The sequence below is a fragment of the Petaurus breviceps genome, unplaced genomic scaffold (assembly GCF_028583685.1).
Source record: "Petaurus breviceps papuanus isolate PSGF00001 unplaced genomic scaffold, PetGlider_PUasm1.0 355, whole genome shotgun sequence".
Taxonomy (NCBI): Eukaryota; Metazoa; Chordata; class Mammalia; order Diprotodontia; family Petauridae; genus Petaurus; species Petaurus breviceps.
The window spans coordinates 2,158,423-2,183,424 of record NW_027186289.1 but is presented as its reverse complement, the minus strand read 5'-3'; the positions used below and the strand labels follow the sequence as shown (position 1 = coordinate 2,183,424).

General features: G+C 38.5%; 1 long non-coding RNA gene and 1 pseudogene across 1 annotated transcript; both read left to right on the top strand.

Annotated features, from left to right (window-relative positions):
• The first annotated feature begins 411 nt into the window (after positions 1-411).
• Positions 412-8,395, top strand: LOC138168154 (zinc finger protein 160-like; annotated as a pseudogene).
• A 3,310-nt stretch (positions 8,396-11,705) lies between these two features.
• Positions 11,706-16,741, top strand: LOC138168196 (uncharacterized). Its single transcript, XR_011170061.1, has 2 exons — positions 11,706-13,922; positions 14,957-16,741. It is a non-coding gene; the product is annotated as an uncharacterized lncRNA (long non-coding RNA).
• The last annotated feature ends 8,261 nt before the right edge of the window (positions 16,742-25,002 follow it).

Here is a 25,002-nt window from a genome sequence, read left to right as displayed (position 1 = left end):
AGGTCTGAAGGAGGGGCCTTCCCCTCACCCCACTTCTTCTGGCTGCCCTTTCCATCGGGCCTCATCTTCCCCCTCTGAACAATTCCATAGTTCCTCAGAGAGGCCTTGAGAGTGTCCTTGCATGGCTTCTTCTGATCCCCATGTGCACGCTTCCCCTGTGTCAGAATTCTTCACCAAATAGTCTTTTTGGCAAGTGTACATTTTGCATTGGAACATTGTGGCCACCCCGTCAGAGCTGTGCTCTCTGAAGCAGAGTTTGAATGCTTGGCAGTTTGGTTCTGGTAAGGACCTCAGTGCCCAGTACCTTATCCTGACAGGTCATCTTCAGAATCTTCCTAAGACAATTCAAGTGGAAGTCATTCGGTTTCCTGGCATCGTGCTGGCAGACTGTCCAGGTTTCACAGGCACACAACCATGAGGTCATCACAATGGCTCTGTCTACTTCAGTATCATGCAGTAGATCTGTATAATAAGTAAGGAGTGAGTGAGAGAGGAAAGGAGAAAATCCAGCCAGATGTTTCAAAGAGTGCCTGAGAAAAGGGGGTGAGATACAGTGAGTGCTCTGAGGCTGGTGAGGGTTCAGGGGAGGTTTCCTTCCAAAGGGGAAGATGAGTTTGTTTGAAGTCATTAGTAAAGGGACCAACTGATAGAGGAAGGTTAAAAATGTGAGGGAACTTGGTGTGGGGAATGCTTGAGTGTGATAACTGGTGGGGAGGGCAGGATGGGAGTGGGGATCAAATGACCATGTACATGTTTGACCTTTGTAAAGCAAGGCTCCCACTTTCTTAGAGAACGGAGCAAAGAAGGCACTGTAATGTTGCATGAAGAGGGTCTGAGGAGACCATGCAAACAGGCATTCTCTACTCTTGTCCTATATGCCAGGCACTGTGCTTAGTAGGCACCATGCAAAAAGAGGCTCACAGCAGTGTCATCCCTCAAGGAGCTAACAGTCTAAGGGGTAGCCAAGAAACATAGATGGGTACCCAAAAGGTACAGCTGGATGTAGGTAATAGGATGAAGGGCAGCTGGGAAAAATAAGTGAGATTTTTGGTTGAGACTTGCAAGGACTCCAGGAAGCCTAAATGAGGAAGCAGAGAATTCCAGCCACTTGGAGAGCCAGAGAAAATGTCCAGAGCCTACAGCTGGGAGTGTCTCCTCCCTCCTATAGAAAGGAGGCCCATATCACCGGATCAGAGGAGGAGGCAGGAAAACGTATAAGAAGATTGCAGAAGTAAGTGTTGTCCAATTACAGACACAACGTATGTATGATGACCAACTTTGATAGAGTGGACTCTTCCCAGCAGTGCAGTGATATAAATCAATCCCAAAAGACTCATGATGGAGACAGATGTCTACATCCAGAGAAAGAACTAGAAAGAACAGAGTTTGAATCCAGATTGAAGCAAATTACCTGATCTTTTTCTTGTTTGGTTTTATTTCCTCTTTACCATTTTTCATTCTATCTGATACAATCCATTTTTATAACCTGACTAATATCTATTGTGAAAGTATTTGCAGATCCTATACTTGATTGTATGCCACCTGGGGGGAGGGGGGAGGAGGACAGAATTTTAAACTCAAGGAATTGTGGAATTGAATCTTGTAAACTAAAAGTAAACAAATTAATTTTTTAAAAAGTAAAAAGGAAAACACTACAAATCAGGACTTGGTTTGTTGAACTGATGATTGTCTAAATTAAAGAAAAGGATACAGAAAATGTTAATGCAGATGAAATATTAAAATATATCATCTAAAAAAAAGAAGTGATGTTTGTGTCATGATGGGCTTTTAAAGCAAAATGAAAACCAAGATACTCAGATAAACGTGTTTGGATAGTCAGTAGTCAGTAGGTATTTGTTAAAGACTTTCTGTCTTCCATTAACCATGTGAAGGCCTGGGGATTAACATAGAAAGGAAAAAAGACTGTCTTGTTCCCAAGGAGTTTACACTTTCCAGGAGGAAGAAAAGATATCGAAGGAAGAGATTTTGGGGCAAAAGTCTCCAGACACTGGAATATGGTGGCAGAGTCAGTAAGAAATTCCAAAGTGTGGCAGCCAGATACAAACTATGGAGATGTGTGAGCTGACCTTCTCCTAGAGAATTTCCGAGGGTGGAGGAAGAAAGAGATAGGAAAGTGCTTCTGTTAAGAACAAGTTAGGGATTTAGTAGATGAATTATCAATGAATAAAAGCACGGCCTTCCTAAAGTGACTGTTCGTACTATACATAAATACAATGAAAATTGTTTTGGCAAATAGCAAGATAATGTAAAGTCATATAAATCATCAGCATTCCTATATATCACCAACAAAACTCTGCAAGAAGTGATAGTAAGAGAGAGCCTATTTCAAATAAGTTTAGATCAGGGGTAGGGAATCTGTGGCCTTGAGGTCACATATGGCCCTAGATCTAGGTCCTCAAGTGTGGCCCTTTCACTGAATCCAAATATAACAGAACAACTCCCCTTAAAAGGATTTATAATGTAAATCTTGGACCAGGTCAAAAGGTGTCACCCAAGGACCTAGAAGGCCACATGTGAACTGGAGACCTCAGGTTTCCCACCCACGCTCTAGAGAGTATAAAATTTCTGGGAGTGCACCTGCCAGAACAAACCATGGAACTGCATGAACATAAATAGGAAGAAAATTTTATACAAATAAAAGAAGATTTAAATAATTGGAGGAATCTCAGTTCGTGGGTATGCAAGACCAATATAATAAAAGTGATAGTTTTACCTAAACTATTTTATACCTTCAATGCCATCCCATTGAAATTACCAAAACTTTATTTTACTGAATAAGAAAAAATAATAACAACATTCATTTGGAAGAACAAAATGCAAGAATATGAAAGGCAGTAGTGAAAAATAATGTAAAGGAAAGAAGCTTAGTGGAACCTTATCTTAAATTGTAGTATAAGGCAGTAATTATCAAAATTCTCCAGTACTCCCTGAGATTTTGGAATAAGATTTCATTATTAGGGGTAGGTGGCACAGTGAATAGAGCCCTAACCCTGGAGTCTGGAAGACCTGAGTTTAAATCTGGCCTCAGACATGTAACACTTACTAGAGGTATGACCTTGGGCAAGTCAGCCCCAATTGCCCTACTTTCAGCCCTCAAAAAAAAAATTTCATTATTATAATGATTAATTTTTATTATTTGGAAAGCTGGAAAGAAGTATGGCAGAAATTGGCCATAGACCAACTAGATTTAAAGAGAGATAAAACAAGAAAATTTGAATGTCATGAAACATGTTATTTATCAGATGTCTTGGAGAGGTGAACAACTTATGAATGAACATGAGACCTGGAAAGAAGAGAATGAGGTGTGACGTGGGTAATTTTGAGTATATTAAATTAAAAAGGTTTTGTACAAATGAGAACAAATTAACTTAGATGTGAAGGGAAGCAGGAAATTCGGGGGGGGGGGAGTATCTGAGGTTTCCAGGATAAATATGCAAAATATGCACAGATCTTTGTATAATCTATTAGATTATTAGTCATTCCCTGACTGATAAATGGTCAAAGGATTTGGATAGGCACTATTCTAATGGAGAAATGCTAATTAAAACAATCTTGTGAGATCATTTTACACTAATCAAGTTGGCTAAAATGATTGAAAAGGAAAATGACATTTTGGAAGGACAGTTGAAAATTTGGGATACTAATTCATTGTTGGTGGAATCGTGAATTGATCCAACCATTTTGGAGAGCAATCTGGAATTATGTACAAAGACTTCTTAAGCTGCCTATGCCCTTTGACCCAGCAATACCACTACTAGGTGTATTTCCAAAATGATCAGGGGAAAACATGAAGAACCAGCAGCTCTTTTTGTGGTGGCAAAGGACTGGATACCCTTCAACTGGGGAATGAATGACCAAGTTGCAGTAGGTAATTGTGATGAAGAACTACTGTCTTAGAAGAAATGATGACCTTGATTTTAGAAAAAACATGGATAGATGTGCACAAAAGAATGAAGACGGAAAGGAGCAGAATCAAGAGAATGTTTTATACAGCAACAGCAAAATATTTTTAAAACATCTTTGAGTGAAGAAGCCATTTTGACTATTATAAAGACCCCGCAATACAAAGGACATATGAAGGAAGATGCTATCTGCTTCCAGAGAAAGAACTGATGAACAGAAGTATGTTTAGAATGATTTTACATAAGTATACATGTTTGTATGTGATGATAGCCATGTCCTGGGCAAAGGAAGGAGGGAAGAGAAAAAAAGAAAAGAAAGAAATTTACCTGATAACTTTATTATAGGAATAGGAAGTGATGTACATTGATTTGCTACTTCGTGTGCAATTATCTTTTTTTTTTTTTTTTTTTTTTGCTTTTTGGAGGGCAATTGGGGTTAAATGACTTGCCTGAGGTCACATGGCTAGCTTTTGTGTTAAGTTGAGGCCAGATTTGAACTCAGGTCCTCTTGACTCCAGGGCCTGTGCTCTATTCACTGTGCCACCCAGCCGCCCCTGCAATTATCTTTTTAATTATTATTATATCATTTTATGGAAATGCTTATTTTATTCCATGAGTCAACAATAAAATAGAGAAACATTTTTTAAATTAATGCTAATAATAGAAAAAATCTATCTACTGCTGGCTAAGAGATAGAAAGACAGATGAGGAGAACAGTAACTTTGTATCTGAAAAATGTCAGGATACATTTTTGGGATAAGAATCCCTGATTTGGTAAAAATTGGGGGAAAAGCTGGAAAGTAGTCTGTCAGAAATCGGACAGTGACCAGTATCATACTCCATTTACCAAAATAAGGTCTAAAGGGATACATGATCTAGATAAAGAGGGAGACATCATAGGAAATTAAAGGAACATGATGGAACACAGAACCAGTCAGACTTATGGAGGGGTGAACAGTTTGCGGATAAACGAGAGCATGGTGAGGTGCAAAATGAATAATGTTCAGTTACAATAAATTACAAAGGTTTTGTACAAATAAAACCAGTATAGCCAAGATCAGAAGGAAAGCAGAAAAGTAGAGGAAAATTTATGGACAGTTTCTCAGATAAAGCTCCTAAATCTCAAAATATATAAAGAACTTGGTCAAATCAAAAAGAATATGAGTCATTCCCCAACTCTAAATTGTCAAGGTAAATGGTCAAGGGCTAGTAATTGGCAGCTTATGTTGAAGAAAACAGAACTATATATAGTCATATGACAAAATGCTAAAAATCATTATTTATTACAGAAATGCTAATTAAAATAACCTTGGGATATCATCTCATACCTGTCAGGTTACAGTGATAGAAGGGGAAGGGGACAGATATTGGAGGGGATATGGAAAATCTGGGACACTAATACGCTATTGACAGAACTGTGTATTGATCCATCTCTGTTGCAGAACAATCTGTAATCATGCCCAAAGAGTTATTAGGCTGTTTGTCCCTTGATCCCGTAATACTATTCTTAGGTCTGTTTTTCAAGATAATTAAGGAAAAGAGAAAAAAAAATATGTTTTAAAATACTTACAGTAGTTCTCTTTTTGTGAGCAAGAATGATAAATTGTGGGGATGCCCATTACTTGGGGAATGGCTTGAGAAGGATGGAGTAGTGCCTGAGGTAAATGGTCAGTAGCTTTAGCAGTGTTTGAAGAAGGTCTCTTGAGAATGCTATGGAAGTGTCCAGCCCAACTCTCCAGGCTCATGTCCTTATTACTATTCCATGTGGCTCCCTCAGCCCTAAGTAGTTGGGGTACCCCATAAATGGATAGGTCTTTGGCCAATAAATAGACTTCAGGGGTTTGGGCATCTCCAGTTGTCCTGATCTCTATCTGGCCACTAGCCCCAGATGGCTCTGTAGGAAAAAGGCTGGTGACACAGCTTTCCATCCTTTAAATCCAGTTCAACTGCAAGTGATGGCATCATCTTCCTGATGTCATGGTCCTCTTCAGAAATAAGGACAAACCACAACCACACAATCTTAAACCCAATTCACTCTGGCTTTCATTTTTTGGCCAATGATAGATCCCTTCCTCAAAACCACTCATTGGTTTAGTTTTTTTGGAGGGCAGGGGGTAATATTTTAGAGTAAATATAAATAGTAATTGTTTCTCCTTACTTTTATTTATGTATGTTTATCTTTTTCTGTATCTATGTTTGATTGTTTTCTTCAGATGTAGAGACCAGGTTCGGGGTAAATGAAATAACTGGAAAGATGGGCATTTTTGTGGAAGAGTGTGACCAGCAAAGATTCATGAATGATGGTTCCTAGGACTTCAGTTTGAGAGAAATTCATGACTTTGTTTTCAAAGCAGATAAAAATCCAAAGAGTGTCTGTGAAGTTAATGAAACTGGAAAGAGATTCACTCTGTCTTCCATCCTAAATCATGATGAGAAAATGAACTCAAGTAATTACTGTGATATAGCAAATGCTTTACTGAAGAGGTAAAGATTTTTCAGTCCCAAGGGAAGCTTCCTGAAATACAAATGTATCTTGGTAATCCATGGAATATGGCCTTGTTGAATTCAGACCTCATTAGACATCAGAAAAGAGATACTGGAGTAATGCTTTCTCCAAATGATAAAGGTGGGAAGGCCTTTACTCATCAGCAAATTCCCATTAAAAAGGAGCCTGAGGAATGTAATGAATGGGAAGCACACCAAGGAATCCACACTGGAGAGAAGCCTTATGAATGTAATCAATGTGGAAAGACTTTTGGTCAGGGTTCCACTCTTGTTGCACATCAGAGAATCCACACTGGAGAGAAACCTTATAGATGTAATCATTGTGGAAAGGCTTTTACACAGAGCTCCACCCTTGCTGCACATCGGAGAATCCACACTGGAGAGAAACCTTATAAATGTAATCAATGTGGAAAGGCTTTCACACAGAGGAGCAATCTTGCTGAACATAAGAATATCCACACTGAAGAGAAACCTTATGTATGTAATCAATGTGGAATGGCTTTCTCACGTAGCTACTATCTCAAGAGACATCAGAGAATCCACAGTGGAGAGAAACCTTTTGATTGCAATCATTGTGGAATGGCTTTCACACAGAAGAAGAATCTTGTAGCACATCAGAGAGTCCACACTTTAGAGAAACCTTATATATGTAATCAGTGTGGAAAGGCTTTCACACAGAGCTCCAGTCTTGCTACACATCAGAGAATACACACTGGAGAGAAGCCTTATGAATGTAATCATTGTGGAAAGGCTTTCACACAGAAGAGGAATCGTGATACACATCAGAAAATCCACACTTTAGAGCAGCCTTATAGATGTAATGAGTGTGGAAAAGTTTTCACACAGAACTCCATTCTTGCTGCACATCAAAGAATCCACACTGGAGAGAAGCCTTATGAATGTAATCAGTGTGGAAGGACTTTCAGGGAGAGCTCCAGGCTTATTGCACATCAGAGAATCCACACTGGAGAGAAGCCTTTCAAATGTAATCAATGTGGAAAGACATTCACTCAGAGTTCCACGCTTTCTGCTCATCACAAAATCCACACTGGAGAGAAACCTTATAGATGTAATCATTGTGGAAAGGCTTTTACACAGAGCTCCAGTCTTGCTGTACATCAGAGAATCCACACAGGAGAAAAACCTTACAAATGTAATCATTGTGGAAAGACTTTTACACAGAGGAGCAATCTTGCTGAACATAAGAATATCCACACTGAAGAGAAACCTTATGTATGTAATCAATGTGGAATGGCTTTCCCACGTCGTTTCTATCTCATGAGACATCAGAGAATCCACACTGGAGAGAAACCTTTTGATTGTAATCAGTGTGGAAAGGCTTTCAAACAGAAGAAGAATCTTGCTGCACATCAGAGAGTCCACACTTTAGAGAAACCTTATATATGTAATCAGTGTGGAAAGGCTTTCACACAGAGCTCCAGTCTTGGCAAACATCAGAGAATCCACTCTGGAGAGAAACCTTTTGAATGTAATCAATGTGGAAAGACCTTCAGATACAGCTGCAATCTTGGTAGGCATCAGCAAATCCACACTGGAGAGAAGCCTTTTAGATGTAATCAATGTGGGAAGTCTTTCAGATTCAAGTCCAGCTTTGCAAATCATCAGACAGTCCACACTGGAGAGAAACCTTATAGATGTAATCAGTGTGGAAAGACTTTCACACAGAGATCCAGTCTTGCTACACATCAGAGAATCCACACTGGAGAGAAGCCTTTTTAGATATAATCAGTGTGGAAAGGCTTTCACTTTCACCTCCAGCCTTGCTTTACATCAGAGAAATGACATTGGGGAGAAAGTCTAGGAACTTCCTTCATCATGTATTAGGTCAGGATATAGCTATTGTGTTCATGTGACAATAATCTTTGACATCATTGGTTCAAATTCATGCAATATTCATTAACCTTTCCATACATTCAATATAGTTGCTGGATGCAAAATTCACCATATGCACATATGTTCTCAATTATATCCAAAAAACTATTCGATCCGTTTTCAAATTCTCCACTTGGTAAGGAAGGGGGAATACATCTGTCTACTGTAGGTGGGCTTCAGAGTAAAGCTTGCCAATAAGAATTTAAAAAGTTTTAATCCACTGAGTAAGTAGAAGGGAGCAGCTACCACAGAACATGTTTGGGAGGTGAGCTGGTGGAATGTTGGATAAGGTGGACAATCAGTATCGATAAGTACCTTTTGGAGTCTTACATGAATATAGTGAGCACTAGTTTTCACCCAGTGAATAAGTAGTTGGTTCAAAAGATGTAACTTTTAAGTATGCTAATTATTAACAGGTATAATTTCATGATTTTCTAAATGATTAGAGATGAAACTCAATTATTATTCAAGGTTTAACCCATAAGGTTTCTTACTTTGACTTTAAAAGATCCTAGGGCCTTAAACTGTAGCCTTATATAGTCTCTGTTGTCAGCAGGGCTGGGGAGATATTTTTGCAGGTTAAGGAGTTCAAAGGAAAGTCACACATAGGGACCTGCTCAGAGGGTTTTGCTATCCTTTTCTCAATTCTCATTGATTTCTCAATTGACAGAGTATCAAGGGCTGGGGTCAAGATGGCGGAGCAAGAGCAGGACCTTTTCTGAGTTCCTCAGTGAATTCTGTCACTAGCCTCTAAAATGTCAGTCTGAATGGATTTTAAAGTGGTGGAATTCATTGGGAGATGGAGCGTGGCCGATTCCCAGTCCAGGAAATTGCCCATATAGGACTGGGCAGGGGGGTGCAGAGCATACAGGGCTGTACCAGGAGGGACCTGAGAACAGCCCATAGCAGAGTGAGAGCGAGCCCTAGCCAGCAGATTCACCCAACACAAGGGCAGTTCACAGACATCCCACTGCAGGACAGAGGTTCTGTAGGAGATAGGTAAAAATAAGCGCAGGGACTGCAGCAGCAGCAGTGGCAACAGCTTCTCGTGGAACAATCACCTACCTGAATTTCTGGGAGCCAAGATGGCAGCGTAAAGCCTAGGGGTTCTAATTTGTCTCCCTGACCCTGAAAACCCAGAGATTATTGTCCCAACCTGTGTGAAATCCTGAAGTAGTGGAAGCAGCAGCAGGCTTAGGAGTCCTAGAGGAAGGGTTTGATTGGAACTGTGCTGAGCCTGAAGTGAGAGTAGGAGGCATCCCAACAAGCCCCATATCAGCTGACCAGGGGGAGATCCTGAAGCCCAGGGGGGTGGAGCCAGCATGTGCTAACAACAGAAGCCCAGGTGTACCTTAGCACAATGAGGAATCTGCAGACATCAGCCTGGGAGGCCACCAGCTGCTGAGCCTACCTGATCTGTAGCCCAGGGGCACAGAGGCTGAAACCTGAAGTACCCAGACCACCCCTCCCCCACACCATATACTGTGAGTCTCAGGGAATCCAGGGGAAACACTGAAAATCCTGGTTTTGGCCTTGGCCTCAATCTAGATGCCCAGAGGCTACAGCACACAAAGTCAACAACCAAGGCCCTAGCTCCTAGCTTGAGGAGTGTGGGTCAAAGCCCTCTGTACCCCAGAAGCAGAAATCTACTTTTAAAAGTCAGGAAATAAGCAGTTTTGTAAAGGGAAAATCAAAGAAAATTGCATCCTACTATTGTGAACAAGAAGAACAGGAGTGTCAGAAGACACAATCAACTCTATATCCACACCTGAAACCACAGAAGGAAATATGAACTGGTCTCAAGCCCAAAAAGCAGTCTTGGAATTGCTCAAGAAAGATTTTAAAAGCTAAATTAGAGAGGTAGAAGATAAATTTAAATCTACATTGACCAAATTGGAAGAAAATCTCACTGAAGAAAACATCCTTAAAAAGTAGAATTTGTGAACTGGGAGAAGAGGTTCAAAATCTAACTGGAGAAACTACTTCCTTAAAAATGAAATCTGAACATATGGAAAAGGAGCTTCGAAAACTAACCAAGAAACAATTAATTGAGAATTAGAATCGAATTGAAGCTAATGACACTATGATGCTTTAAGAGTCAGTCAAACAAAACCGAAAGATTGAAAAATTAGAAGAAAGTGTAAAATATCTCATTGGAAAAACAACGGACCTGGAGAACAGAGACAAGAAGTATTGGTCTACCAGAAAGCCGTGATGAAAAAAACAGCCTGGCCAACATCCTCCAAGAGATTGTCAAGGAAAACTGTCCTGCGGCTGTAGAATCAGAGGGTAAAATAGTTATCCAAAGAATTCGCCAGACTCCTCCTGAAAGAGATCCCAAATTGAAAATTCCCAGAAATATAGTAGCCAAACTCCAGGATTATAAGGTCAAGGAGAAAATACTGCAAGCAGCCAGAAACAACTCAAATATAATGGAACTACAGTCAGGATTTCACAGGACCTAGCAGCTTTTACATTAAAAGATCAGAGGGACTAGAATTTGATATTTCACAAGGCAAAAGAGCTTGGACTGCAACCGAGGATCAACTACCCAGCAAAACTGAGCATATATTTTCAAGCAAGGAGACGGTCATTTAATGAAATAAGGGACTTTCAGACTTTCCTGATGAAAAAGCCAGAGCTCAATGGAAAATTTGATCTCCAAATACAAGACTCAAGAGAGACATTAAAAAGGTAAACAAGAAACACAGCACACACAAACACACACACACACACACATACACGCATATAACTTGTGATTCAATAACAGCAAACTGTTTACATCCCTATCTGGAAAGCTGATACCTGTCAATATTGAGATTTATATAATTATCGCTAAATTTAAAAGGGATATACATATATAGAGGGTGTGGGTATAAATGAACTAATCTGATGATAAAAAACCTTATTAATGGGTACAAAGGGATTGTAATGGGAGGAAAGGAAAAGGGGAGGCAGAAAAGGGTGAATTATGCCACATGCAGAGGCATAAAAACATACTATAGTAGAGGGAAAGAAGGGAGGGAGGTGAACATCATATGAACTCATTGGTTTTAGTTCAAGGTAGGATCAGCATAACCATTTAAGTTTAGGATTCTAGCAGGAAAAGACACAAAAATTCATTATAATAGAGGGAAAGGAGGGAGGGGGAGGTGCATTGTATGAAATTTATTCTCAGTGGTTTTAGTTCAAGGAGGGAATAACATAATCTGTTCAATTTAAAAATCTATTGTGCCCTACAGACAGTAGCAGGGGTAAGGGGAAAAAAGGGGGGGGGGTTAGAAGTGAGGGAAACAGTAGTAAAGGGGAAAGGTAGGTAAAGGGAGGGAGGTGCACAGGGAGGGAATACTGAAGGAGGTGGTGGTCAAAGGGAAAACTCTTGAAGGGAAGGGAGAAGGAAGAAATACAGATATAAACAGGGGAGGGAATAAGATGAAGGTAAAGACAAATAGTAATCATAGATGTGAATGGGATGAACTCTCCCATAAAACAGGGGGATAGCAGAATGGATTAAGAACCACGGTGCTACAATATGCTTTCAAAAAGAAACACATTTGAAACAAGGTGATACACACAGGGTAAAGGTAAAAGGCTGGATTAGGTTATATTATGCTTCAGCTAAAATTTAAAAAAAGCAGGGGTAGCAATCCTTATCTTGATAAAGCAAAAGCAAAAATAGATCTAATTAAAAGAGATAAGGAAGGAAACTAAATCCTGCTAAAAGGCACCATTGAGAATGAAGCAATATCATGATGTAAAATATATGCGCAAAGTGGTATAGCATCCAAATTCCTGGAGAAGTTAAGGGAATTAGAGGAAGAAAGAGATAGCAAAACTATACTGGTGGGGAACCTCAATCTCCCCCTCTCCAAACTTGATAAATCTAACCTCAAAATAAACAAGGAGGGGAATAAAATTTTGGAGGGAGTAGATATGATAGACCTCTGGAGAAAATTGAATGGGGATAAAAAGGAATATAGCTTAATCTTGGTGGTACATGGCACATACACAAAAATTGACCATGTACTAGGGCACAAAAACCTCTTAATTCGTTGCAGAAAGGCAGAAATATTAAATGCATCTTTCTTAGGTCATTATGCACTAAAAATGATGTGCAATAAAGAGCCATGGAAGTAGTGTCTAAAACTAATTGGAAACTAAATAATTTAATTTTAAAGAATGAGTGGTTTAAACAAGAAAGTATAGGAACATTTAGTAACTTCAAGAGAATGATAGTAATGAGACAACGTACCAAAATTTGTGGGATGCAGCAAAAGCAGTTCTTAGGGGAAGTTTTATATCCATGAATGCATATGTGAACAAAATAGAGAAAATGGAGATCAGTAAATTGGGCATGCCACTGAGAAAGCTAGAAAAAGAACAAATTGAAAATCCCCAATTAAATACTAAATTAGAAATAATGAAAGCCAACAGGGAGATTAATAAAATTGAAATTAAGAAAACTGTTGAACTAATACATAAAACTCTGCTTGTTTTACAAAAAAAGAAATAAAATTGATAAACCTAATAAATAAATAAATAATTGAAAAATTGATAGACCTTTCGTCAATATGATAAAATAAGAAAAGCAAATTATGAGTATCAAAAATGAAAAGGGTGAATCTATGTCTAAGGAAGAGAAAATTAAAACAATAGTTAGCAATTATTTTGCCTAGTTGTATGCACATGAATTTGACAATCTTAGTGAAATGGATGAATATATACAAAAATATAAATTGCCAAGATTAACTGAAGAGGAAGTAAAGCATTTAAATAATGCCATCTCAGAAAAAGAAATTAAACAAGCCATCAATGAATATCATAGGAAAAAATCTCCAGGTCCAGATGGATTTACAAGCAAATTCTATCAAACATCTAAAGAACAATTAAAGAAATTGGGATATTCATATCTATTCATTTGGGATTTTCATATCTATTCATCCTATTCACATTCACAGTTACGATTACTAGTTGTGTCTTTACCTCCATCTTATTCCCTCCCCTGTTTATGTTTGTATTCCTTCTCCCTTCCCCTGAAGAGTTTTCCCTTTGACCACCACCTTCTTCAGTATTCCCTCCCTCCAAAATTGATTTGGAACAACAAAAGGTCCAGAATATCAAGGGAATTAATGAAAAGAAATGCTAGGGAAGGTGGCCCAGCCAGACCAGATTTTAAATCTATCAAACAAATCTGTCAAACAATTAAAGAACAATACCTTACAAACTTCGGGAAAATTAGAGGAGTCTTACCAAATTTTTTATGGCACAAATATGGTACCGATACCTAAATTGGCAATAGGCAAAATGGAGAAAGAAAATTATGGACCAATTTTCCTCATGAATGTATGTGCCAAAATTTTAAGTAAAATATTAGCAAAAAGATTACAGCAACTCATCACGAGAATAATACCCTTCTATCGGGTAGGATTTATTCCAGGAATGTAGGGGTGTTTCAATATTAGGAAAGCTATTAGGATAATTGATCACTTCAACAATAAAATCAGCAGAAACCATATGATTATCTCAGTAGATGCAGAAAAGGCTTTTGACACAATATAACACCCATATCTATTTAAAAACACCAGAAAGGGGGGCAGCTAGGTTGCACAGTGGGTAGAGCACTGGCCCTGGAGTCAGGAAGACCTGAGTTCAAATCCAGCCTCAGACATTTAACACAAAAACTAGCTGTGTGACCTTAGGCAAGTCACTTAACCCCAATTTCCCTCCCCCCCCAAAAAACACCACTAGAAAGTATAAGAATAAATGGAGTCTTCCTTAAAATAATAAGTAGCATCTATCTAAAACCATCAGCAAGTATTATATGTAATGGGGATAAGCTAAAAGTGGTTCCAATAAGATCAGGGGTGAAACAAGGATGTCCACTATCACCCCTCTTATTCAATCTGGTACTAGAAATGTTAACAGTAGTAACAAGAGGAGAAAAATATTGAAGGAATCAAATTGGGCAAAGAAGAGACTAAGCTATCATTCTTTGGAGATGATATGATGATATACTTAGAGAATCAAGTCAAAAAGTACTTGAGATAAATAAAATTGGCAAAGTTGCAGGATATAAAATAATCTCACACAAATCCTCGGCACTCCTATATATATATATATATATATATATTTTAGCAATTGGGGTTAAGTATCTAGCTCAAGGTTACCCAGCCAGTTATTTTGTGTGGGTGCCAAGTATCTGAAGCTGGAACCGATCCTAGGTCTCCTGACGCCAGGGCCAGCACTCTTACTCACTGTGCCACCTGGCCACTCCTACTCTTATATAATTCTAAGGAATTCTAACAGCAAGAAATGGAAGGAGAAATTCCATTTAAAGTTACTGTAGACATTATAAAATATTTCGGAATCTACCTGCCAAAAAAACCCCAGTACAATATGAACACAATTACCAAACTCTTTTCACACAAATGAAGTCAGATCTAACTAACTGGAAAAACATCAGTCGCTAGCAGTTGTGTCAAACGAATATAATACAAATGACTATTTTATTTTATTTTTTGATTTTTTTGTGGAGGGCAATTGGGGTTGTGATTTGCCCAAAGTGACACTGCTAGTAAATGTGTCAAGTGTCTGACACCAGATTTGAACTCAGGTCCTCCTGACTCCAGGGCCAGGGCTCTATTCACTGTGCCACTTAGCCACCCCTACAAATCACAATTTTATTTAAATTAAATATCCTATTTAGTGCAACAACAATTTAGCAAAAAATTATAAAGCTAGAAAAAATAGTAACAAAATTGATTTGGAACAACAAAAGGTCCAGAATATAAAGGGAATTAATGAAAAGAAATGCTAGGGAAGGTGGCCTAGCCAGACCAGATCTTAATCTGTATTATAAAGCAGCAGTCATCAAAACTACTTGGTACTGGCTGAGGAACAGAGTAGTGTATCAATGGAATCGATTGGGTACATGAGACTTAGCAGTCAGTGACTATAATCTATTGTTTGATAAACCCAAAGTCCCCAGTTTTGGGGATAAGAACTCACTATTTGACAAAAACTGCTGGGAAAATTGGAATATAGTATGGCAGAAACTGGGAATAGAACAGTATCTAACACTATATACCAAAATCAAGTCTAAATGGGTACACAATCTAGGTATACAGGCTGATACTATAAGCAATCTGGGGGTGAAAGGAATAGTTTACCTGTTAGATTTATGGAAAAGGAAGATTTTATGACAAAAGAGGTAGAGAGCATTATCAAATGCAAAATGGATAATTTTGATTACATTAAATTAAAAAGTTACTATACAAATAAAGCCAGTGGAACCAAGATTAAGAGGGAAGTAGAAAATTGAGAAAGAATTTTTACAACCAGTGTCTCTGATAAAGGCCTTATTTCCAAAATATACAGAGAATTGAGTCAAATTTACAGGAATACAAGTCATTCCGCAATTGATAAATGGTCAAAGGAACAGGCAGTTTTCAGAGGAAGAAATTAAAGATATCTATAAATATATGAAAAAAAAATGCTCTAAATCACTATTGGTTAGAGAAATGCATATCAAAAGAACTCTGAGGAACCACATCTCACTGGCCAGGTTGGCTGAGATGACAAAATAGGAAAATGACAAATGCTGCAGAGGATGTGGAAAAATTGGAACACGAATGCATTTTTAGTGGAGTTGTGAAATGATCCAACCATTCTAGAGAACAATCTGGAATTATGTCCAAAGGGCTATAAATACTTTCATACCCTTTGACCCAGTAATACCACTTGTAGGGTTGTGTCACAAAGAGATCATAGAAGTGGGAGGAAGACCCATATGTACAAAAATATTTATAACAGCTCTTTTTGTGATGGCAAAGAATTGGAAATCAAGGGGATGTCTACCAATTGGGGAATGGCTGAGCAAGTTGTGTTATATGAATATAATGGAATACTATTGTGCTATAAGAAATGAGGAGCAGAAGGACTTCATAATAACCTGGAGAGACTTCTGTAAACTGATGTTGATTGAGAAGAGCAGTGCAGGAGAAATGTGTACACAATTACAGACACAACATATTGTTACAACTATATTTGATAAACTGTACTCCTCTCAGCAATGTAGGGTTATAAGATGACTCCAAAAGACTCATGATGGAAAGAGACATGCACATCCAGAGAAAGAGCTACAGAGTCTGACTGCAGAGTGAAGCAAATTACTTGCCCTTTTTTTTTTTTCTTATTTTGTTTCCTCTCTCCCATTGTTCATTCCATTGGTAATAATCCTTCTTAACAACCTGAGTAATGTTGAATATGAAAGTATTTGTAGATCCTATATTTGACTGCATGCCACCTTGGGGGGCACGGGGAAGAGGGAGGTGGAATAAATTTGAAACTCAAGGCACTGGCAAACTGAATATTGTAAACTAAAAGCAAATAAATTAATAAATTAAAAAAAATTTGGATGCTTACCAAGACCTTTCTTATCTCCTCATCTCAAATCAAATGTTTTCTTTTCCCTCCATTTCCCTAGTCTCCCATGAAGAGGTGGCCATTATGGTTGCCAAGGCAAACCCCACTATATGCATAAATGATCCTAGTCTATCCCAACTCCCAGCCAGCATATTCTCTCTTGTACCACCCCAGTTTTGTCAGAAATGTTCAGTTTCTCCTACAGGTTCTTGCCCTCCTGAAAGGAATAAAACAATGTGTGAAAAAAAGCCTGAAAAAAAGCCTCACATGTCCCATTCATTTCCATTAAATAATGACCTTCATCATCTCTTCCTTTCATGACTAAATAACTAGAGAGGGCCATCTACCTTTAGTGTTTGTTTCCCACTCCTTTCTTCTTCCTCTCTTAAAAACTCTGCGCATTCCAGGTATTAACGTCATTGCTCAACTGAAACTGCTCTCTGAAAAGTTACCAATCATCTCTTTAATTGCTAAATCCCATGGGTTTTTCCCAGTCCCCGTCTTTCCTGACCTCTCTGAATCGTCAGTTGCGCCCTGTTCATTGACACACGTGGCTGACAGCGCTTAGTCCTGGTTTCCCTCCTACAAGGCCCAAAACTAAACTCATTATCTTTGCCCAAAGGAAGAAAATGGCTCCTTGAAAATTAGAATTGCCAAGGGGAAACCACCCAAGTTACAGAACAAGAAAAATTAAAAGAAAATATATAGAGTGACTAGATGGCTCAGTGAATAGAGCACCGACCCTGGAGTCAGGGGGACCTGAGTTCAAATCTGGCCTCAGACACTTAATACTAGCCATGTGACCTTGGGCAAGTCACTTAACCCCAATTGCCCTAGATTCCCCCCTCCAAAAAAGCAAAACAATTAAATTTAAAAAATGTATATATAGAGAGAAAAAAATAGAAGAATGTGAAATGTCTCAGAAGAAAACTGATCTAGAGAACAGAACAAGAAGAGAAAACATCAGAGTAATTGGACTTCCTAAAAGTTAATCAAAAAACAAAAATTTCTCGCACCACTGCTGATAATTCCCTTCTACAATCTTATCTTCCCAAGATGGCATCTCCAGGGAGGAAGCCTGGTCCAGACTCCTTGGAAAGCTGTCTGCATGTAATGTCATCTTTTTTAGGTCCCTTGCCTCAGATGTCCACTCAGGAGGAGTGATCTTTAGATGCCTAGGGTCCATATACACAAGCTGGCACAACCAGACCTGATGGGCTCTGAAAAACATGATTTGACACCAAAGGTGCATGGAAAATTTCAATTTCCCAGCCATGCAAGGCTAGGTTCAAACACTTTAATTGTAATGGACAACTGAGAAAGCAAGACAGCGAAACCAATGAGAATTGGCTAGGAGTGTTTCTGAACCGGCGGTGGCTGCCTCCCCAAGAGGGAAGACAGCACTGAGTCTTCTGTGAGACACACTTATACAGAGTTAGGTGTTGCTAATCAACAAAATGTGGTTCCAAGGGGGGTGTAATACCATTAATGTCGTTTCTAGTGAAACCTTGATTACCTAGGAAAGCCCTGGATACAAACATAAACAGACCTGAATCTGGGGCATGTTTCTAGCAACACAGGTGAAAAGTTCCTTCACTATTGTGGCCTATTAGGTGGTTTCCAGGGACCCTGGTAGGGGCCCCTTCTAGCAGGTTGCAATTGGGAGGGGGCTTTGGTGTATAATTTCTGGTGGGCACTTCAATAACAAATAGTTCAGCTTTCTTAGCCACACAGGGCTAGGCTCAAAAAATACAATAAAGTTTTCTCACAGTTTTACAAAATTGCATAATTAGATTAAGTCAGATACAGATTACCCTTCTTAGGTGGCTTACAATATACTAGTTTTGAGAAAGGAGATTATATGTCACCAAGATAACGAAGAAAATTCACACATAAACCATCATTATTACCAATGTTAATTAAAATCAAATTCCTTTTATCCCAGTGACCTATTCCCAAAATTCATTTAAACAACAGTTTTTGAATCCCAGATTCCAAAAGTAACAATTCAAATGGGGAGTTTAATTATATATACTATAATATGGTCTCATTCAGTGTCACATATTTTCTCCTCTTAGGATTCTGGTGACATTTAACCCTGTATAGATGTATTATACCTTAATAAAAAGTAGTTGTAAAAAAGTTTTAAATAAAATATTTAGAAAGTTATAAAACAGGTTATAAAGATAAGAGCTATGAACATCATTAGACTACAGTGATAGATACAGTGGTATCTGAATACAATCAGTCTAGAGTGTCAAAGTGATAAATGGATAAGGTGATTTTCTAGGTAAGAAAACCCTGAAATGCTTTCAGCTGAATTGATTTTATTTAATCTACAATATGTTTGTATTATTTATATTATTATGAATCAAATCTATTTTTAATTAACTAATTAATTAATCTATTGTTAATTTGGAAAGAATTGTTCCAAATGGACAAAGGAAACTGGACATTCTCCTTATCTGGGCAGACCTTTTGAGACTCAGCAGGTAGATTTGAGCAAGGTCATCACACCTGACAATTCTTGGAAAGAAGTTGCCTGAAGAAAATAATGAAGTGGTTTAGAAAAATTACAACATTCCACTTGGAATGGTGGTTACATGTTTAGGCAATCAGTCACAACAAGCCCTAACTCTGATTCAGAGTGGGACCCCTTCCTTGAATAGAGTTGATATTATCAGACCTTGGAACACAGAAAATAAAATTGTTCCACTCTCCAGGTTCTGGGGTCCTCGCTATGATAATTCAACAAGCATGGATTATGTATCCATCACTGTGCTAAGTGGTTGGGGTGCTAAGCAGGGGGAGCAGCCCCTCTTCTCAAGTATCTTACTTTTCCAATGACTTTTGTCAAGTGACACAAGCTTTTATTAAGCATATGGTATGGTCCAAGGAACTCAAAGGCCATGGGGGTTCCAAGAATGGAAAAAGATAACAGGAGAGAACTTATAAATAATTACAAATATACATAGTTAGAAGCTGGGTGAAACAGTGGATAGATTTTTGCTTTTTAGAGGGGGAGAAGGCAGGGCAATTGGGGTTAAGTGGCTCACCCAAGATCACATGGCTAGTAAGTGTTAAGTGTCTGAGGCCAGATTTGAAATCCAGAGCCTGTGCTCTATTCACTGCACCACCTAGCCACTCACTTTCGTTGCTTCTTCTGAACACCATGTGAATGCTTGCCCTGTGTGGGTTCTCCACAAAATAGTCTTTTTGGCAAGTATACGTTTTGCATTGGAACAGTGTGGCCGCTCCATCAGAGCTGTGCTCTCTGAAGCAGAGTTTGAAGGCTTGGCAGTTTGTTTCCAGTAAGGACCTCAGTGCCTGGTACCTTATCCTGACAGGTCATCTTCAGAATCTTCCTAAGACAATTCAAGTGGAAGTCATTCGGTTTCCTGGCATCGTGCTGGCAGACTGTCCAGGTTTTACTCGCACACAACCATGAGGTCATCACAATGGCTCTGTCTACTTCAGTATCATGCAGTAGATCTGTATAATAAGTAAGGAGTGAGTGGGAGAGGAAAGGAGAAAATCCAGCCAGATGTTTCAAAGAGTGCCTGGGAAAAGGGGGTGAGATACAGTGAGTGCTCTGAGGCTGGTGAGGGTTCAGGGGAGGTTTCCTTCCAAAGGGGAAGATGAGTTTGTTTGAAGTCACTAGTAAAGGGACCAACCGATAGAGGAAGGTTAAAAATGTGAGGGAACTTGGTGTGGGGAATGCTTGAGTGTGCTAACTGGTGGGGAGGGCAGGATGGAAGTGGGGATCAAATGACCATGTACATGTTTGACCTTTGTAAAGCAAGGCTCTCACTTTCTTTTTTTTTTTTTTAAGCAATAGGGGTTAAGTAACTTGCTCCAGGTTACACGGCCAGGTGTTTCTGGGTGGGTAATAAGTGTCTGAGCCCAAATTCAATCCCTGGGTCTTCCCAACACTGCAGACAGTGTCTTATTCGCTGTGCTACCTGGCCACCCCAAGGCTCTCACTTTCTTAGAGAATGGAGTTAAGGCACTGTAAGTTCACATGAAGAGGTTCTGAGAAGGAGAGAATGCAAACAGTCATTCACTCTACTCTTGTCCTATATGCCAGACACTGTGCTTAGTAGGCACCATGCAAAGAGAAGCTCACAGCAGTGTCAACCCTCAAGGAGCTAAAAGTGTAAAGGGGAGACAACAAACATAGATAAGTACCCAAGAGTATAGATAATTCAGCTGGATGTAGTTAATAAAATGAAGGGGAGCTGGGAAAACAGAAGGTGAGATTTTGGTTGAGATTTGAAAGGACTCCAGGAGGCCTAAATGAGGAAGCAGAGAATTCCAGCCACTTGGAGAGCCAGAGAGAGCATACAGATGGAGTGTCTCCTCCCTGCTATATAAAGGAGGCCAGTGGATCAGAGGAGGAGGCAGGAAATCATGTGTATGAAGATTGCAGAAGGAAGGGATGTCTGGGTCATGATGGGCTTTTAAAGCAAAATGAAAACCAAGATACTCAGATGAAAATGTTTGGACAGTCAGTAGTCAATAAGTATTTGTTTAAAAAAAAAAACTTTCTATTTTCCATGTACCATGTTAAGGCATGGGGATTTATATAGAAGGGAAGAAAGACTTTCCTGTCCCAAAGGAGTTTACACTTTCCAGGGGAAGACAGCACACCAAAGGAAGAGATTTTTGAGCAAAAGAATCCAGACACTGGAACATGGTCAGTGAGAAATCCCAAGGTATGGCAGCCAGATACAAAATATGGAGACGTGTGAGCTGACCCTCTGCTAGAGAATTTCAGAGGATAGAGGAGGAAAGAGATATGAAAGTGCTTCTGTTAATAATAAATTAGGTATTCAATAGGAGAATTATCAATGAATAAAAGCATGGCCTTCCTAAAGTGATTGTTCATACTGTAAATAAATACAGTGAAATGAATGGTCATGACTCAGAACACCAGGTGAAAAGGAAAATTTTGTAAATTTTTGGGAACCTAAAAAATCAGGAAAAGACTAGTAAATTCTTTATTGGCTCAGAAGCTCGATAATAATAAGAGGAAACTAAAAGTAAAATATAGATTATAAATAAAGGTAATTTCTAGCTGCATGTTGAAATGGTTTATTTCTCATAAATATTATCAATCTTTCATATGCATTAGCTCAATCTCCAACTCCAGGTCTTCACATATTACTTTTTTACTGAATCAAGGACCTTTTTCCTCTTTTTGTGACCACAATGTGATTCTCACTTCAAATGAAAAATTCTTTTCTCCATATTCCATTAAGTTCTAATGACCAAGTTCCAAGTGTTGACTCTGACACTCATAAAGGTTATATGAACTGTAGGCAAATTCCCTCTCCATGCCTCAGTCCCCTCTTAGACTGATGTCCGTTGGCCTAGATGAATCCTGGACTCTCTTTGAGCACTAACTCATGTGATTTTGATGGTTTAGGAGTTGGTGACCTTCAAGGATGTGGTTGTAGACTTCACTGAAGAGGAGTGGGGCCTCTTGGACCATTCTCAGAAAGAGCTGTACAAACAGGTCATGCTGGAAAATGTCCAGAACTTGCTGCCCCTGCAAAGGACCATTTCTTCCCTTTTCCTACTGTTGTCAGGGCAAAGGTTACACAAGCATACTCTGTTGCATCTCAGCCTCAGAAGCTTCATTAAGTGCAAAGTCACCTCCCTGCACCAACTTTCCATCCACTTTGTACTTGGCTTTCAGCATTTTCAAGTTAAATCACTCAGTAGGAGTCAGGTAGTAGCTGGAGAGAGAGATCTGGGTTCATTCCCAGAGCAAGAAAGTGAAGTTAAAACAAAATCACTCCTTCTTCAAAGAGAGATTTCACATGGTCAGAGGCCCAAAAAAAGTTCTTGGGAGAACTTGAACCTCAAAAATTAAATGAGGGACTGAGGAAAAATTGGGGGTGAGGGGAGATCAAGAGCAATCCAGAAATCAAGTCAATTATTAAAAGAAAGTCAACTCATTAGGAAAAACAATTCCAAAACCTCAAGAAAGAAAATAACATCTTAATATCTAGAATTGGGCAAGAAGGAGCTAATGACATTTTAAGGCACCAAGAAATACTGAAATCCAAAAGAATTAAAAAGTAGAAGAGAATATCAAAGATCTGATTAGAGAAAAGAAGGGATATGGGGAATAGGTAGATCAAGGACACCCAATATCAGAGTTATTACACTACCTGAAAACAGTGGTCCCAAAAAGGGTCTAACACACCCTTTCCAGACATTATTAAGGAAAATTGCTGTGAAGCTGTAGCATAAGTGGCAAGGTGGAAATAGAAAAAAAATTCACCATTCACCCACTGAAAGTGATAACAAAATGAACACTTAGAGTAACATTATGGCCAACTTTCAAAGCTTCCAAGATGAGTAGAAAACTCTAGAAGCAAAAAAGAGAAACAGCTTAAATACTGTGGAGCTACAATCAAGGTAATACAAGACCTACCAACTTCTATGATAAATAAATTTGTTGCTTGGGAGATTATATTTCAAAGAGCTAGGGAGCTGCAGTTGTGAACAAAAATAACTCACTCAGCAAAGCTGAATATAATCCCGAATGAAAAAAAATTTAAAGAATTTAAAGACGTTCAGGTATTTGTGATAAAAAGTAGAACTCAGTAGAAGATTGGACATAGAAGATTCAAGAAAAATATGATATAAACATTAAAGACCAGTTATAAGGTACCCAACGAGGTCCAACTGTTTACTTTTTATACCTAAAACTTTTATCACTGCCCTTAAGAATATCATCATTACTTGGGCAGTTTGAAAGAAAAGCATAAGCTGAGCAGAATATGATGGGTTGATTCTAAAAAATAGAATTGGGTAGGAAGAGGTAAAATGGAGATGTTATTATGCACTAACAAGTACAGAAAGGAAGAAGTAAGAAAGAGAGATGAGTTTCCAAAGAATAAAGCAACAGGACCAGGGAGAATTACCAAAGAACTTTACCAAACATTTAAGAGTCAGCTAATTCCAGCATTAAATAAATGTTCTGGAAAAATAGGCAAAGAAAGTGAACTTCCAAACTTCTTTTATGAAAGAAATACAATATTGATCTTCAAATCAGGAAGTATAAAAAAGAGTACATCATAGACCAATTTCATCCACGTCTTTGGCAGCCAAAATCCTAAATAACATACTAACTAGGAGATTACAACAATATATTGCAAAGACTGTACATTGTGACCAATTGGATTTATACCCAGAATACAGGGATAGTTTCACCTAAGGAAAATATACACATGATCTATTATATCAATAATGAAGATGATGTGAATATATAAAAAACTGAAGAATAACTTTTTAATAAAACTGAACACTTTTTAAAAATAAATAATTTATTTTCAGTTTTCTCTGATTTTTATTTCCACAAGATTTTGAGTTCCACATTTTCTCCCTTTTTCCCTTCCCCCCACCTGGAGTTGGCATGCATTCTGATTACTCCTTCCCAGTCTTCCCTCCTTTTTATCCCTCCCCACCCCTACTCTTATTTCCTTCCCTCCTATTTTTCTAATGGAAAAAATAGATTTTTATACCCCATTGCCTGCACATCTTATTTTCCAGTTGCATTTAAAAACAATTTTAACATTGTTTTTATAACTTTGAGTTCTAAATTCTTTCCCTTCTTCCCTCTCCAGCCACCCTCATTGAGAAGGCAATCAATTCAATATAGGTTTTACATGTTTAATTATGCAAAACGCTTCCATAAGAGTTATGTTGTGAAGGACTAACACTTTTTCCTTCCTTTCTGTCCCTTTCCCCATTTATTCTATTTTCTTCTTTCACCCTTTCCCTTTTCCGAAGTGTTTGATTCTAAGTACACCCTTCCCCACCCTCCCTTTTATCATTCTCCCCCTCTCTTATCCATTTCTCCCCTACTTTCTTGTAGGGTAAGGCAGATTTCCATACCCAACTAAGTGTATATGTTATTCCCTCCTTCAGCCAAATCTGATGGGAGTAAGGTTCACTCATTCCCTCTCACTTCCCCCTTCTTCCCCTCCATTATCTAATCTTTTTCTTGTATCTTTTATGTTAGATAACTTACCACATTCTATATTTGCTTTCTCCTCCAAATATATTCTTCTCTCACTCCTTAATTTTATTTTTAGATATCATCCCATCATATTCAACTAACCCTGTGTCATCTATCTATCTATCTATCTATCTATCTATCTATCTATCTATCTATCTATCTATCTATCTATCTATCTGTCTGTCTGTCTGTCTGTCTGTCTGTCTGTCTGTCTGTCTGTCT